Source organism: Oncorhynchus mykiss, chromosome 28, assembly GCF_057628025.1.
Source record: "Oncorhynchus mykiss isolate SJ-2025 chromosome 28, ASM5762802v1, whole genome shotgun sequence".
NCBI classification, from domain to species: Eukaryota; Metazoa; Chordata; class Actinopteri; order Salmoniformes; family Salmonidae; genus Oncorhynchus; species Oncorhynchus mykiss.
The window spans coordinates 1411181-1425015 of record NC_143049.1 but is presented as its reverse complement, the minus strand read 5'-3'; the positions used below and the strand labels follow the sequence as shown (position 1 = coordinate 1425015).

Sequence of the window (13835 nt, the reverse complement as noted above, 5' to 3'; positions counted from 1 at the left end):
AACTTTATGTACTGAATACAAAGCATTATGTTTTGGGAAAATCCAACACAGCACATCACTGAGTACCATTCTACATATTTTCAAGCATTGTGGTGGTTGCATCATGTTATGGGTATGCTTGTCATCGGCAAGGACTAGGGGGTTGTCTAGGATAAAAATAAACTTAATAAATTTAAGCACAGGCAAAATTCTAGAGCAAAACCTGGTTTAGGCACTGTATATCATTAATTTAAATTACCATTGACCATTAGTTGTATTGTAGATTGCAATTTTAAGTGCTGTGTTGTTGTCTTCCTCAGGAGCCCTGACGTGGTGAAGAGATTACTTCAGTCAGTGGTGGACACAGAGACAGAGTTTGGCCTGAAGATGGGGTTATTTCCAAGGGTGAACGCTCTAGACAGACAGGAGGGGAAGGGGATTCCACATTACAGAATGAGATGCACGGACCCGAGACACAGTATGCAGCAAGCACTTCAACCTAACATATATAACTTAAAGCAGCAAAAAGACACATTTCTGATACAAGTTGGACAATAAAGTATTATATTCATAACTCAACCCTACTTGAATTATACAACGAAGGTTATCAACCAAAGAATCTGTAGAAAAATGAGAATCGATGTTGGAAGTTATATGATTATAGTATCTATATTCATGTTTATAAATATTTATTTTAAAATGTTCTGAGATATTAGAAAATTGTACTGTCTGAAACATCCAAATAGAAATACTTCCGATTGACAACTGAATGTCTTACATTTGTTACAATTGTGTATGGATTAAAAGACAACAATGACCTAATAATGGACATTGATTTTGATTTGAAATTATTTATGTTCTGGTTTGGCACCAATGGAAGACAGTAGTCTGTCTCAGTATGTTTCTTCTCCACTTGACTCTCTGAATTTCATGGCACTAGGGTCTAAACTGCCTTTGCCTACATCCCAAATTACACCCTATTCCCTATATAGTGCACTACTTTTGATCATAGCCCAATGATGGGAGTCATTTGGAACGCAACCTGTATGTCTCTTGCTGTCTTTATGCCATGGCACAGACTGCTGTGTGTTGGAGCCGTCTGCACGTAGGCCTGCTAACCTCTCTGTCTCTCTGTTTATTTAAGTCTTGTCTGAGAGCTTCACCAATTCTCTCCCAGATACTCTGCCCCTACTTTTAGGTTTCTACAGTACATACGGTCAAGCTCTGTGTCTCAATATCAGACCTAGGTTCAAATGCTACTTGCAATCTTTCAAATACTTCTTTAGATATTTCCTCTAGCCTGGCTAAAGTTCCAGATGGACGGGTTTTACAGTTTTGAAACTATTCTATTGGGCCCAGTAAGCCACGCAAGCTCAATCAAGCACAGATAAAGTGTTTGAAATAATTTCAAATAGTATTTGAATCCAAGTCTGCTCAGTGTCCAGCTCTCTCTGTGGTTTACAAACCCTGTTTCCTCCTGTCACTCCAGTCTCCTCCACCCTCACCACAGCTCTCTTTCTCCTCTGTTGACGTCAAGCCCTGTTGACCGATGACGAATGTACTGAGTGTGTACCACTACAAACTGTTAGTCACACCCGCAGAAACGCCACACGGCACAGTAGTTACGTGTCTCTGGCCGTGTCTCAGACGCTGTGTCCAAAATGGCACCCTATTTATTCCATATGTAGTGCACTACTTTTGACCAGGGATGCAGGCTCAGACTGTCCTGGAAAGAGTAATTGTGTGGTGATGGGGCGAGAGGGGAGAGGTTGTGAGTAGACCCTAAGCCACTGAGGATTAGGGAGAGCCACAAGGTCAAAGACGCACACACATCTGTTCTAAGGTTCCCTTAGCAGAGGTAGCCTACTTTTAGTCACTTGCGGGAAAACCTTTTGGATGTTCAAATTAGTTCGAAACTAATGTGCACTGTTCAACCACATTCTATATGGTTTCCTTATCATTCAAGCACTTATGCAAAAAAATAATTACAATGTAGAAATCTTCCAAATGATGAGAAACCACCTCTCATCCTATTCAATAGCTAAGCATGTTTGGTCATTAAGTTGCTCTCATACTTCAAAATTGTGTGACTTTTCTAGTTCTCCTATTCTTTTGCATTGTTTTACACAAATACATATTTTGATTTGTAAAGACAGGCCATGGAGGCCCAGGTCAGAATAAAACATTTAAATCTCTTCTTCAAAGCCAAGTTGACTGACTTCTCTGCAGTGCTGGTACAGGATCTTGATCCGCTTGATCTAGATCAAGATCTATATAGATCTCTATAGATCTATATAAAAAAAGTATTATTCACCTCAAATCTGAAATCCACAAAAGAAGCTAGCCAGAAGCAAGCCAAAAGCTAGCCAGAAGCTAGCCAGTTTACTGGCTAAGGTTAGTATTCAGCTAACCACGGTTGGCGGTCATCAGCTAACCTTTAGCTCTTTGGAAGTATGTTTGGGGTCATTGTCCATTTGGAAGACCCATTTGAGACCAAGTTTTAACTGATGTCTTGAGATGTTGCTTCTGTCACACCCTGACCATAGTTTGCTCTGTATGTTTCTATGTTTTGGTTGGTCAGGATGTGATCTGAGTGGGCATTCTATGTTACATGTCTAGTTTGTCTAGTTCTATGTTTGGCCTGATATGGTTCTCAATCAGAGGCAGGTGTTAGTCATTGTCTCTGATTGGGAACCATATTTAGGTAGCCTGTTTGGTGTTGGGTTTTTGTGGGTGATTGTTCCTGTCTCTGTGTTTGCACCAGATAGGGCTGTTTAGGTTTTCGCACGTTTATTGTTTTGTTAGTTTATTCATGTATAGTGTCTTTATAAATTAAACATGAATAACCACCACGCTGCATTTTGGTCCGCCTCTACTTCACCACAAGAAAACCGTTACAGCTTCAATATATCCACATAATTTTACTCCCTCATGATGCTGGAATCTAGAATTGTCTCTCCAGACCTGACTACCCTTAACCAACACAAAAACATCCTATGGCTTTCTGCATTAGCATCGAACAGCCCCCGTGATATGCAACTTTTCAGGGAAGTTAGAAACCAATGTACACAGGCAGTTAGAAAAGCCAAGGCTAGCTTTTTCAAGCAGACATTTGCTTCCTGCAACACAAACTCAAAAAGGTTTTGGGACACTGTAAAGTCCATGGAGAGTAAGAACACCTCCTCCCAGCTGCCCACTGCACGGAGGATAGAAAACTCTGTCACCACCGATAAATCCACTATAATTGAGAATTTCAATAAGCATTTTTCTACACCTGGACATGCTTTCCACCTGGCTACCCCTACCCCAGCACTGCAACCCCCACAGCAACTCGCCCAGGCCCGCACCATTTCTCCTTCTCCCAAATCCAGTCAGCTGATGTTCTGAAAAACCTGCAAAATCTGGACCCATACAAATCAGCCGGGCTAGACAATCTGGACTCTTTCTTTCTAAAACTGTCTGCCGAAATTGTTGCAACCCCTATTACTAGCCTGTTCAACCTCTCTTCGTGTCATCTGAGATTCTGAAAGATTGGAAAGCTGCCGTGGTCATCCCCCTCTTCAAAGGGGGTGACACTCTAGACCCAAACTGCTACAGACCTATATCTTTCCTACCCTGCCTTTCTAAGGTCTTCGAAAGCCAAGTTAACAAACAGATTACCGACCATTTCGAATCGCACCGTACCTTCTCCGCTATGCAATCTGGTTTCAGAGCTGGTCATGGGTGCACCTCAGCCACGCTCAAGGTCCTAAACAACATCATAACCGCCATCGATAAGAGACATTACTGTGCAGCCATATTTATCGACCTGGCCAAGGCTTGGGGACTCTGTCAATCACCACATCCTCATCGGCAGACTCGATAGCCTTGGTTTCTCAAATGATTGCCTCGCCTGGTACACCAACTACTTCTCTGAAAGAGTTCAGTGTGTCAAATCGGAGGGCCAATTGTCCGGGCCTCTGGCAGCCTCTATAGGGGTGCCACAGGGTTCAATTCTTGGGCCGACTTTCTTCTCTGTATACATCAATGATGTCGCTCTTGCTGCTGGTGAGTCTCTGATCCACCTCTACGCAGATGACACCATTCTGTATACTTCTGGCCCTTCTTTGGACACTGTATTAACAACCCTCCAGACGAGCTTCAATGCCATACAACTCTCCTTCCGTTGCCTCCAACTGCTCTAAAATACAAGTAAATTTAAATGCATGCTTTTCAACCGATCACTGCCTGCACCTGCCCGCCCTTCCAGCATCACTACTGGACGGTTCTGACTTAGAATATGTGGACAACTACAAATACCTAGGTGTCTGGTTAGACTGTAAACTCTCTTTCCAGACTCACATCAAATATCTCCAATCCAAAGTTAAATCTAGAATTGGCTTCCTATTTGGCAACAAAGCATCCTTCACTCATGCTGCCAAACATACCCTCGTAAAACTGACCATCCTACCAATCCTCGACTTTGGCGATGTCATTTACAAAATAGCCTCCATTATCCTACTCAATAAATTGGATGCAGTCTATCACAGAGCCATCCGTCTTGTCACCAAAGCCCCATATACTACCCACCACTGCGACCTGTGCTTTCTCGTTGGCTGGCCCTCGCTTCATACTCATCGCCAAACCCACTGGCTCCAGGTCATCTATAAGACCCTGCTAGGTAAAGTCCCCCCTTATCTCAACTTGCTGGTCACCATAGCACCACCCACCTGTAGCACGCGCTCCAGCAGGTATATCTCTCTGGTCACCCCCAAAACCAATTCCTCCTTTGCCGCCTCTCCTTCCAGTTGACTGGAACGAACTACAAAAATCTCTGAAACTGGAAACACTTATCTCCCTCACTAGCTTTAAGCACCAGCTGTCAGAGCAGCTCACAGATTACTGCACCTGTACATAGCCCATCTATAATTTAGCCCAAACAACTACCTCTTTCCCAACTGTATTTAATTAATTTATTTATTTTGCTCCTTTGCACCCCATTATTTATATTTCTACTTTGCACATTCATCCACTGCAAATCTACCATTCCAGTGTTTAACTTGCTATATTGTATTTAATTCGCCACCTTGGCCTTTTTTTTGCCTTTACCTCCCTTATCTCACCTCATTTGCTGACATTGTATATAGACTTATTTTTCTATTGTATTATTGACTGTATGTTTGTTTTACTCCATGTGTAACTCTGTGTTGTTGTATGTGTCGAACTGCTTTGCTTTATCTTAGCCAGGTTGAAATTGTAAATGAGACTTGTTCTCAACTTGCCTACCTGGTTAAAAAAGGTGAAATAATAAAAATAAAAAGATAATACCACAGACAAATAAAGCCCCCGGAAGCTTTGAACAAATCACTCTACTTTGACCGCTCAGCCAAGGCTGTCTGCATACAGTATCTCTCCTCTATTCATCTCCTCAGACACATGGCACTAGCCGGGACGCTGTTGACTGTTGGCTGTGCCTCCTATGTAAACAATGAAATGACTCTGGTATGTCTGACAGTGGCTGGAACCAAGAACAACACTACTACACTGTGTCCTACTCCCAAATGGCGCCCTATTCCCTATAGTGCCCTACTTTAGACCAGAGCCCCAAAAGCAGTGCACTACATAGGGAATAGGAATAGGGTGACATTTGGGACACACACCTAGACTCTCTTCCTTAACAACTACTGACATCTCTGTTGGACTGTTGACTGATTCCACCCAGAACTAATACAGGAGTAGGATGGATAGGCATACCAGCATACCCTATAAGCTATTAATACTGCAGGTGTGGATAACCAGGAAGGTATTCTTATTTCTTACTGTTGGCTGTGTCTGGTGTCTGGTGAGGTTCCAGTCAGGGGGAAAAGTACAGACTTCCTGAGTAGTTCTGTGTGTCTGTGTGTCTGCCGGCTGGCCGGTTGGTCCGTCCGTCCGCCTGCCTTATAGAGTCAGTCCGACTGTCCGACTGCCTGTCTTATAGGATATGTCTGTCCTGAACAGCAGCTGGGTGCTAAAACCACAAGGTTTGACTATGGTATAGACTCTTCCACATATTGTTGTTTGTTTCACCTTGCATCTGGCCATTTAGTTCTGGAAATTAAGTTCATACTATTTAAAAAATGTTTTTAACAGATACTTTTTTTTAAAGGGAGGGAGCAAGCGAATAAAAAAATGTATATGAAAGTGGACCCCTTATGTAAAATCCTATTACATTTAAATGCTAGTCATTTAGCAGACACTCCTATCCAGAGAAACTTACATTAGTGCACTCATCTTAAGATAGCTAGGTGGGACAACAACATATTACAACCGTATAAAGTACGTTTCCTTCAACAAAGTAATTATCAACATAGCGACCTTTGTTCAAAACCTAGCGATCAAATCAAGAGATTTTAGCTTCTGCGGAGGCTAAAAGAGGGATCGTTCAGACATAATCCGGGAATAGGCTGTGTGTCTCTGTCCTGAAAGTTTGAGGACATTATTTTTGCTATAATCTTACAATTTTTCACTACTACTTTCTCATTTTTATATAATAAAAAAAAATGTATGGGTAACTCCATTATTTAGTTTATTATAGGTCAAATTCAGTCATTTTTATCTCAATATCAAAATATCTCTGGATAACAATTTAAGAGGATTTTCACCCTGGCTTTGCCATGGCATACAATCATTACTATATTAACAACATTAAGCTTTTGCATAAAGATCAACATTATCCAAACCACAAGCTAGAACGAGCACATTTTCATTTTACTGGTAGAATCGTGAAGTAGTTTCGACTTCAAATAAAATGTTATTTGTCAGATGCGTTGAATACAACAGGTTTAGTAGACCTTGATGAAATGCTTACTAACAAGCCCTTAACCAACAATGCAGTTTAAAGAAAAATAAGTGTTAAGTAAAAATATATAAGTAAAAAATAACAAATAATTAAAGAGCAGCAGTAAAATAACAGTAGCGAGGCTATATACAGGGGTTACCGGTACAGAGTCAATGTGCGGGGGCACAGGTTAGTCGAGGTAATTGAGGCAATATGTACATGTAGGTAGAGTTAAAGTGACTATGCATAGATAATAACCAGAGCGTAGCAGCAGCGTAAAAGAGTTGGTGGGTGAGGGGGGTGGGAGGGACAATGCAAATAGTCTGGGTAGCCATTTTATTAGCTGTTCAGGAGTCTTATGGCTTGGGGGTAGAAGCTGTTAAGAAGCCTTTTGGACCTAGACTTGGCGCTCTGGTACTGCTTGCCGTGCAGTAGCAGAGAGAACAGTTTATGACTAGGGTTGCTGGAGTTTTTGACAATTTTTAGGGCCTTCCTTTGACACCGCCTGGTATAGAGGTCCTGGATGGCAGGAAGCTTGTCCCCTGTGATGTACTGGGCCGTACGCACTACACTCTGTAGTCGGAGGCTGAGCAGTTGCCATACCAGGCAGTGATGCTCTCGATGGTGAAGGTGTAGAACTTTTTGAGTATTTGAGGACCCATAACAAATCTCTTCAGTCTCCTGAGGGGGAATAGGCATTCAATCTGGTTGTGCTAATTACAAAAAAGCTTGTGTTAACTAAGGCCAGTGTGCGTCCTTGTTGATATACCACACACACACTTTGGTTGAGGCAACTTGCCATACATAGCACTAAGTGCCCTAGCCCATCAATACTACATACACTGTGCTGTGGTATTCTGTGCCTGTGCATCTTCCACTTTATTAAACCACCTCAACTGGAGTCCTACCTGTCTGTCGTCTTTGCCCATACCAGCATACCGGAGCGAACACATAAAGTAAAACCTACCCTAAAGAATATACAGTCCACCAAGTCCTCACTTTCACACACTGTCAATCAATTTAGCCTATGCCATGGTTGTCACTGCTAGACATTTGGGGTGGCAGGTAGCCTAGAGGTTAGAGCGTTGGACTAGTAACCGCAAGGTTGCCAGATCAAATCCCAGAGCTGATAAGGTAAAAATAAATTGTTCTTCCCCTGACCAAGGCAGTTCACTGTTCCTAGGCTGTCAATGAAAATAAGAATTTGTTCTTAACTGACTTGCCAAGTAAAATAAAATAGCTACTGTACCTTTAGCAGAGTAAACATAAGCTAGCTAATGTTAGCAAATAAGAGTAACTCAATCTGGTAGTCATCTATTTCACCATTGTCTGGAAAACTCTCTGTTACTAAAAATAAAATTGTCGATATAGCTAACTCACTATAGGTGTGTTGGTAGTAATGATGAATGTGTATAAATAGTCTACGGTTGCTTAGCTGGTTAGAAATCTTGCTGCCAATTTAGTGATGCTAACTAGCTAACAGCAAGCTGACAGTATTGCAATGTCCATGTTAGGTGTGCAAAGATCAATACAATTAGAGTGGTGGTTAAATTCCCAGCTAGCAATGAGGCATTGTCCTAGGGGGCCGGAACTGATTGAATCGGCCCAAAATCGGTGTTGGACTCGGAATCAAAATGAATGATTGAATTGGTCCGGAATCAAAATGAATGACTGCCCAGAATCTGCCCAAGTGCATCAGGCCGTTTCCGTCTACCGGAATTCAGCCGACTCTGCCGGCATCTTTGCTGGCCCGGTACAAAATTACCCAGGTTAGTAATTGTAAATATTACTATTATACATTTATGCATACAAATTATACCCATCCACCCCCCAAAAATGTGCCCGTGTCAGTGTGCATGCGCCTGGCCCACTACAGGACAAGGACATCCCGGCCTGCCAAAACCTCTCCTAACTCGGACGACGCTGGGTCAATTGTGCGTCGCCTCATGGGTCTTTCGGTCGTTGCTGGCACAGGTATCATACTAGCATCTGTAGCAATACAGTTTGCACTGCAATGCAGTATCTTAGACCGCTGCGCCACTTGGGAGGCTCCATTCTCAAAGTTGAATTGCTTATCAATTGCTTTGCTCAAAGTATCAAAATACTATTACTTAAACAGGACTCTTAAAGAATTTAATTTACATGTTAATTGTATTCTTTGATCACAGAAACAATGAGAAAATATGGAAAAATAAATAAATAATTAAATGTTATATAAAGCAACCCATGTAATCATCTGCCAGAGAGTAGCACCAATCGGCCCGAGCCCCAAGTAATACATTTGGGCCCGATAACTCACACTGGAATCGGCCCGAGCTCAATCCGCGCATCCTAGCCATAAGTAATACTGCCTAAGGCAGCCCAGACTCGGCCACACATGACTTCAGCCGAGTCAGATTCTCAGCCGAGTGCCCGGACTTTCAGCCGCAATCGGCCCAGATTCACTATGCTAGCTGGGTTGTATATTGTTGTTTGTTTTGTTCTAGGTGGTACATAATCTGATTCCACCAGCATGTTACCAAACCCAAGCTCTGCACAAAGTTAGAAAAAATATTCACAAGCTGAAGGCTAAGATAGCTCGATTTACAGTACGCATAGCATGAATTGGGTAGTGTTTGTATGTGTTTGTGTTAGTGTTATGGGGTTACAGGTGGTAGGTAGCCTGATGTCCACAGAGTACCTTCCAGACCATCTCATCAATTTAGTGTACCCCTTTTCTGTTTTTACCTTTTCTCTTTGTAAAACTATCTGGTGTCCTTGCTGAAAAATAGTCCCTGCTGGAGTCCCTGCTGAAAAATACCCCAATGTGGTGGCATTTTGGGTACACAAGCATGAGGGAGGGGAAACACCTTGCGATTATGGAGTACAACAAGTGGGACACAAACAAGCAAGGGACACTGCAAGGTTTAAAATCAAGACAACAGTAATGACACAACCACCTCATTGTTAGCTCTGCATATTCTCAAATTACAATACAAAGACAAAAATCCCCTGCTACTATTGATAAGAATTATCTGTCAAAGTTAATGGGCTGGGGGAGTTTTACAGGTAGGTCTTTGAGACAGTAAATGTATTGTTGTTTATTAGAATGATTCACAGCTGAGCTCTCCCAGTTTAGATGAACGCTGATTGGCTATTATTTTATTTAGGGAGGCCAAATGCTCACTGGCTTCCTTTTCATTCAATGTTACGGGCGAAAACATTGTCATACTCTTTCTGTCCACCAGATAGATCAGATAGATACACTATACATACTGAGACAGAGGGACGCTGTTTCATTCAGCCTCTGAAGGAAATTTATGAAACAGAGAGATGGGGAAGCCTTGGCATCAATAAATACATGCCACTGCACAAAAATACATACTGTGTAAGAACTGCCTTCCCAGCCAATTCACTTTGTTGACTGATCTTTTATCTAAAAAGCAGCTCCCAATGTCCCTAATTGTCCCTAAACAATACTCTCATCTGTCTCTATACACTTAGGTCCCACAGGTCGACACCTTTACCAAAAAAAAGCATATTTCCCTACATCCCTTACACAAAAAGTGTCAAATGTTAACACAACAACCATATTCTGCAAGAGCTCAAACAGGTGGTGGTTAAGGTCTGCGAGCCCTACACCACTTCTGGTAGTCTTATCCAACTTATCCAACAGAGAGTACAAGACCATTCGTCAGAAGCACTCTTCTTCCACAAACATATGTTAGACATTCAGATACATCCAAAGAATGTTTATCAAAGTCTAAAATACAGGGGAGTGTACAATATGTAATACTAACTCAAAAAGAGAACTGGGTATACAACAAGAATGTTATATGGTAAAAGTAACAAACAAAAAAAGACAGTATAAACAGTGTAGTACAGTTCAGTGTGTCACAGGTGTAGTAAAGTGCAGAGAACTGTAGCTACAGATTGTTACAAAAGATAATGTGATTTAATCAAATATTTTTGGTATCCATTACTGGGAGTAATAGGACAGGTATTGTTTGGTGTAGCACTGACCATTTTTGACCAACCTTAGCTTGGTGATGCTGTCATCATCCTCGATTTGTGGAAACAGGAGTCTTAAAATGTCCGTGTCAAGTTACAGGAGGTCTGTTTGAATTTAGAAAATGCTCCATTATTAAAACACTTTTTTGTTTCAATCAAGAAATCATCTTATCGATTTCAAGTCTTCCCTCATTGATCGAGACAGGTGAGTGTCCATCCCAAAGTGTCGCATGTCATGATGACAGACACTTGTCTCGATCAATGAGAGATGACTTGAAATAGACAAGATGATTTCTTGATTGAAACAAAAAAGTATTTATTTTAATAACTGAGCATTTTTTCTGAATTCAAACTAGTTGAACATACATGCATGTGCATAGGCATAGAGATTACTTTTAGAAAAATATCTAGCCCAATAGAAATAAATATGGCATAATCCTCAACTTTTGCACAGTGACCAGTCCATTCAAATGAACAGTTGAAGTTGGAAGACCCATTTGCGACCAAGCTTTAATGTCTTGAGATGTTGCTTCAATATATCCACATAATTTTACTTCTCATGATGCCATCTATTTTGTGAAGTGCACCAGTCCCTCCTGCAGCAAAGCACCCCCACAACATGATGCTGCCACCCCCGTGCTTCACGGTTGGGATGGTGTTCTTCGGCTTGCAAGCCTCCCCCTTATTCCTCCAAACATAACGATGGTCATTATGGCCAAACAGTTCTATTTTTGTTTCATCAGACCAGAGGACATTTCTTCAAAAAGTACGATCTTTGTCCCCATGTGCAGTTGCCAACGGTAGTCTGGCTTTTTTTATGGCGGTTTTGGACCAGTGGCTTCTTCCTTGCTGAGTGGCCTTTCAGGTTATGTCGATATAGGAGTCGTTTTTTACTGTTGATATATATACTTTTGTACCTGTTTCCTCCAGCATCTTCACAAGGTCCTTTGCTGTTGTTATGGAATTGATTTGCACTTTTGCACCAAAGTACGTTCATCTCTAGGAGACAGAACGCCTTCCTGAGCGGTATTACGGCTGTGTGGTCCCATGGTGTTTATACTTGCGTACTGTTGTTTGTACAGATGAACGTGGTACCTTCAGGCATTTGGAAATTGCTCCCAAGGACGAACCAGACTTGTAGAGGTCAACAATTTTTTTTCTGGTGTCTTGGCTGATTTCTTTTGATTTTCCCATGATGTCAAGCAAATAGGCACTGAGTTTGAAGGTAGGCCTTGAAATACATCCACAGGTACACCTCCAATTATGTCAATTATACTATCAGAAGCTTCTAAAGCCATGATATCATTTTCTGGAATTTTCCAAGCTGTTTAAAGGCACAGTCAACTTAGTGTATGTTAACTTCTGACCCACTGAAATTGTGATACAGTGAATTATAAGTGAAATAATCTGTCTGTAAACAATTGTTGGAAAAATGACTTGTGACATGCACAAAGTAGATGTCCTAACTGATTTGCCAAAACTATAGTTTGTTAACAAGAAATTTGTGGAGTGGTTGAAAAATGAGTTTTTGTTACTTTCCCCACTTTAAATGCAAAGACTGGTGGGTGTCAATGATTTTTTTTTTTTTTTACCACCAAACTTCAAACAGAATTCATCACCGGTCCTCCTCACACATGACTTTACTCAGAGGTGGATGAGGCATGCGAGTGTGTGTGTGACATGTCGTCTCACGGTTTAGTAAGTCTTCTGAGCTAGTGTTTATTTAATTCTGTATGTTAGTGGGGATGTCTGCATGTCCCTGCCTGCCTGCCAGTTGTACAACATCGCTGTAGGATACCGGCCCATAGCCCTGATGTATATTATGGCTGAACTCGGCTCTATTCCTCATCTCAATGAGATGACAGAGTAGCTGTGGAATTTCTCTGCTCAGTGCCTAAACCAACCTGCCTCGGGAGGCCAGCCCTGGACCCGGCTCCAGGCATGAATAGCACATTGCAGGACATCGCAGACCAGGAGCACTCTGTGTCTATACAACTGCATCCTGCCCCTGCCCCTTGCTCACATTGCCCATTTTTTGTCAAATCTGACCTGCAAATATCCAGCCAACCCTTAACACCGATTCCACACAGACGCAGTGGAGGGAACGTCTGTGTTTGCCAGAGCATTTTTGTGGATCAGCAGCATGGTTCATAGCTAGCAAATTAATCTGAAATATTTAGCTGCCAGTTAGCTAAGTAACGGGCTGTTCCTCATTGGAGTTTGTTAAGCAACAGCAACAGTTACTAACTACACTACAGAAGAACAAGCAGAAAGCTCAGGGACCTGTGTTAGCTTCTTTGAGCTTGTCAATGTTCTACTCTCTGTCTATTTCACCTGTATGTTCTCCCAATATGGAGTATGTGTCACAACTTGCTTCCTGTGCACTATATAGTACATTACTTTTGACCAGACCCTCATGGGCCCTCATCAAAAGTAGTGCAGTAGGCCTGTATAGGGAATTGGGTACCATTTGGGATACACATTAAAGGATTTTTCCTTCCTGCCAAGTTGCACCAACAATAGCTGGGTTGATGTGATTGTCTGAGGGATGTTAAGCAGAGGCTGCCAACCATCTCCATGTACTTTAGTTCCCCTTGAAAACCCTAGCCAGGAGAACCTCTCAGATGTCTGAGCTGGGTGCTAGCATTCTTCTTCATGCTGCATGGCTCACAGCTGAGCAAACAGACACTGTCTTCTCTTCAACATGGCATGTTTGAAATGACAGGCCTATCCAAAAAGGCACAGGCCCTTTCTAGAAGACCTCGCTGCCAGTAGATGTGTAAGAAACCAAGCACTGAGCATCTAATGTTCTTGTTCAAACCGTTTAAATGTTCAATGTTTGATGCTCTATTGAGTCTAGTCTACTGGCTTTTATTCAGATTGTCACTGACTGTCTGTAAATATTGGGCTGGAATTCCTAGACAGACGGGATGGAATGTAGTTGACTAAAGAGGAGGGGGATTTTCCAGGCAGACAATTTCAATAACATAGACAATCTATTCTGGCACAGACACACCTTAGAGGCGTCCAGTGTAAAACAGCTCATTTGCTGTTCGTTTTATATGTT

The 13835-nt window shown here is 41.9% G+C and overlaps 1 protein-coding gene across 3 annotated transcripts in view; it reads left to right on the top strand.

Annotated features, from left to right (window-relative positions):
• The window catches only part of LOC110508306 (uncharacterized), a 101639-nt gene that overhangs the window by 25588 nt on the left and 62216 nt on the right, over positions 1-13835 (top strand). The window contains exon 3 of one of the 3 annotated variants that reach the window (XM_021588720.3): positions 300-2831. The exons of the other annotated variants lie outside the window; for them this stretch is intronic. The gene's annotated coding sequence lies outside the window, so the exon portion shown is untranslated. Of the gene's footprint in view, positions 1-299; positions 2832-13835 lie in introns of those variants that run through there. 3 annotated transcript variants of the gene reach the window in all.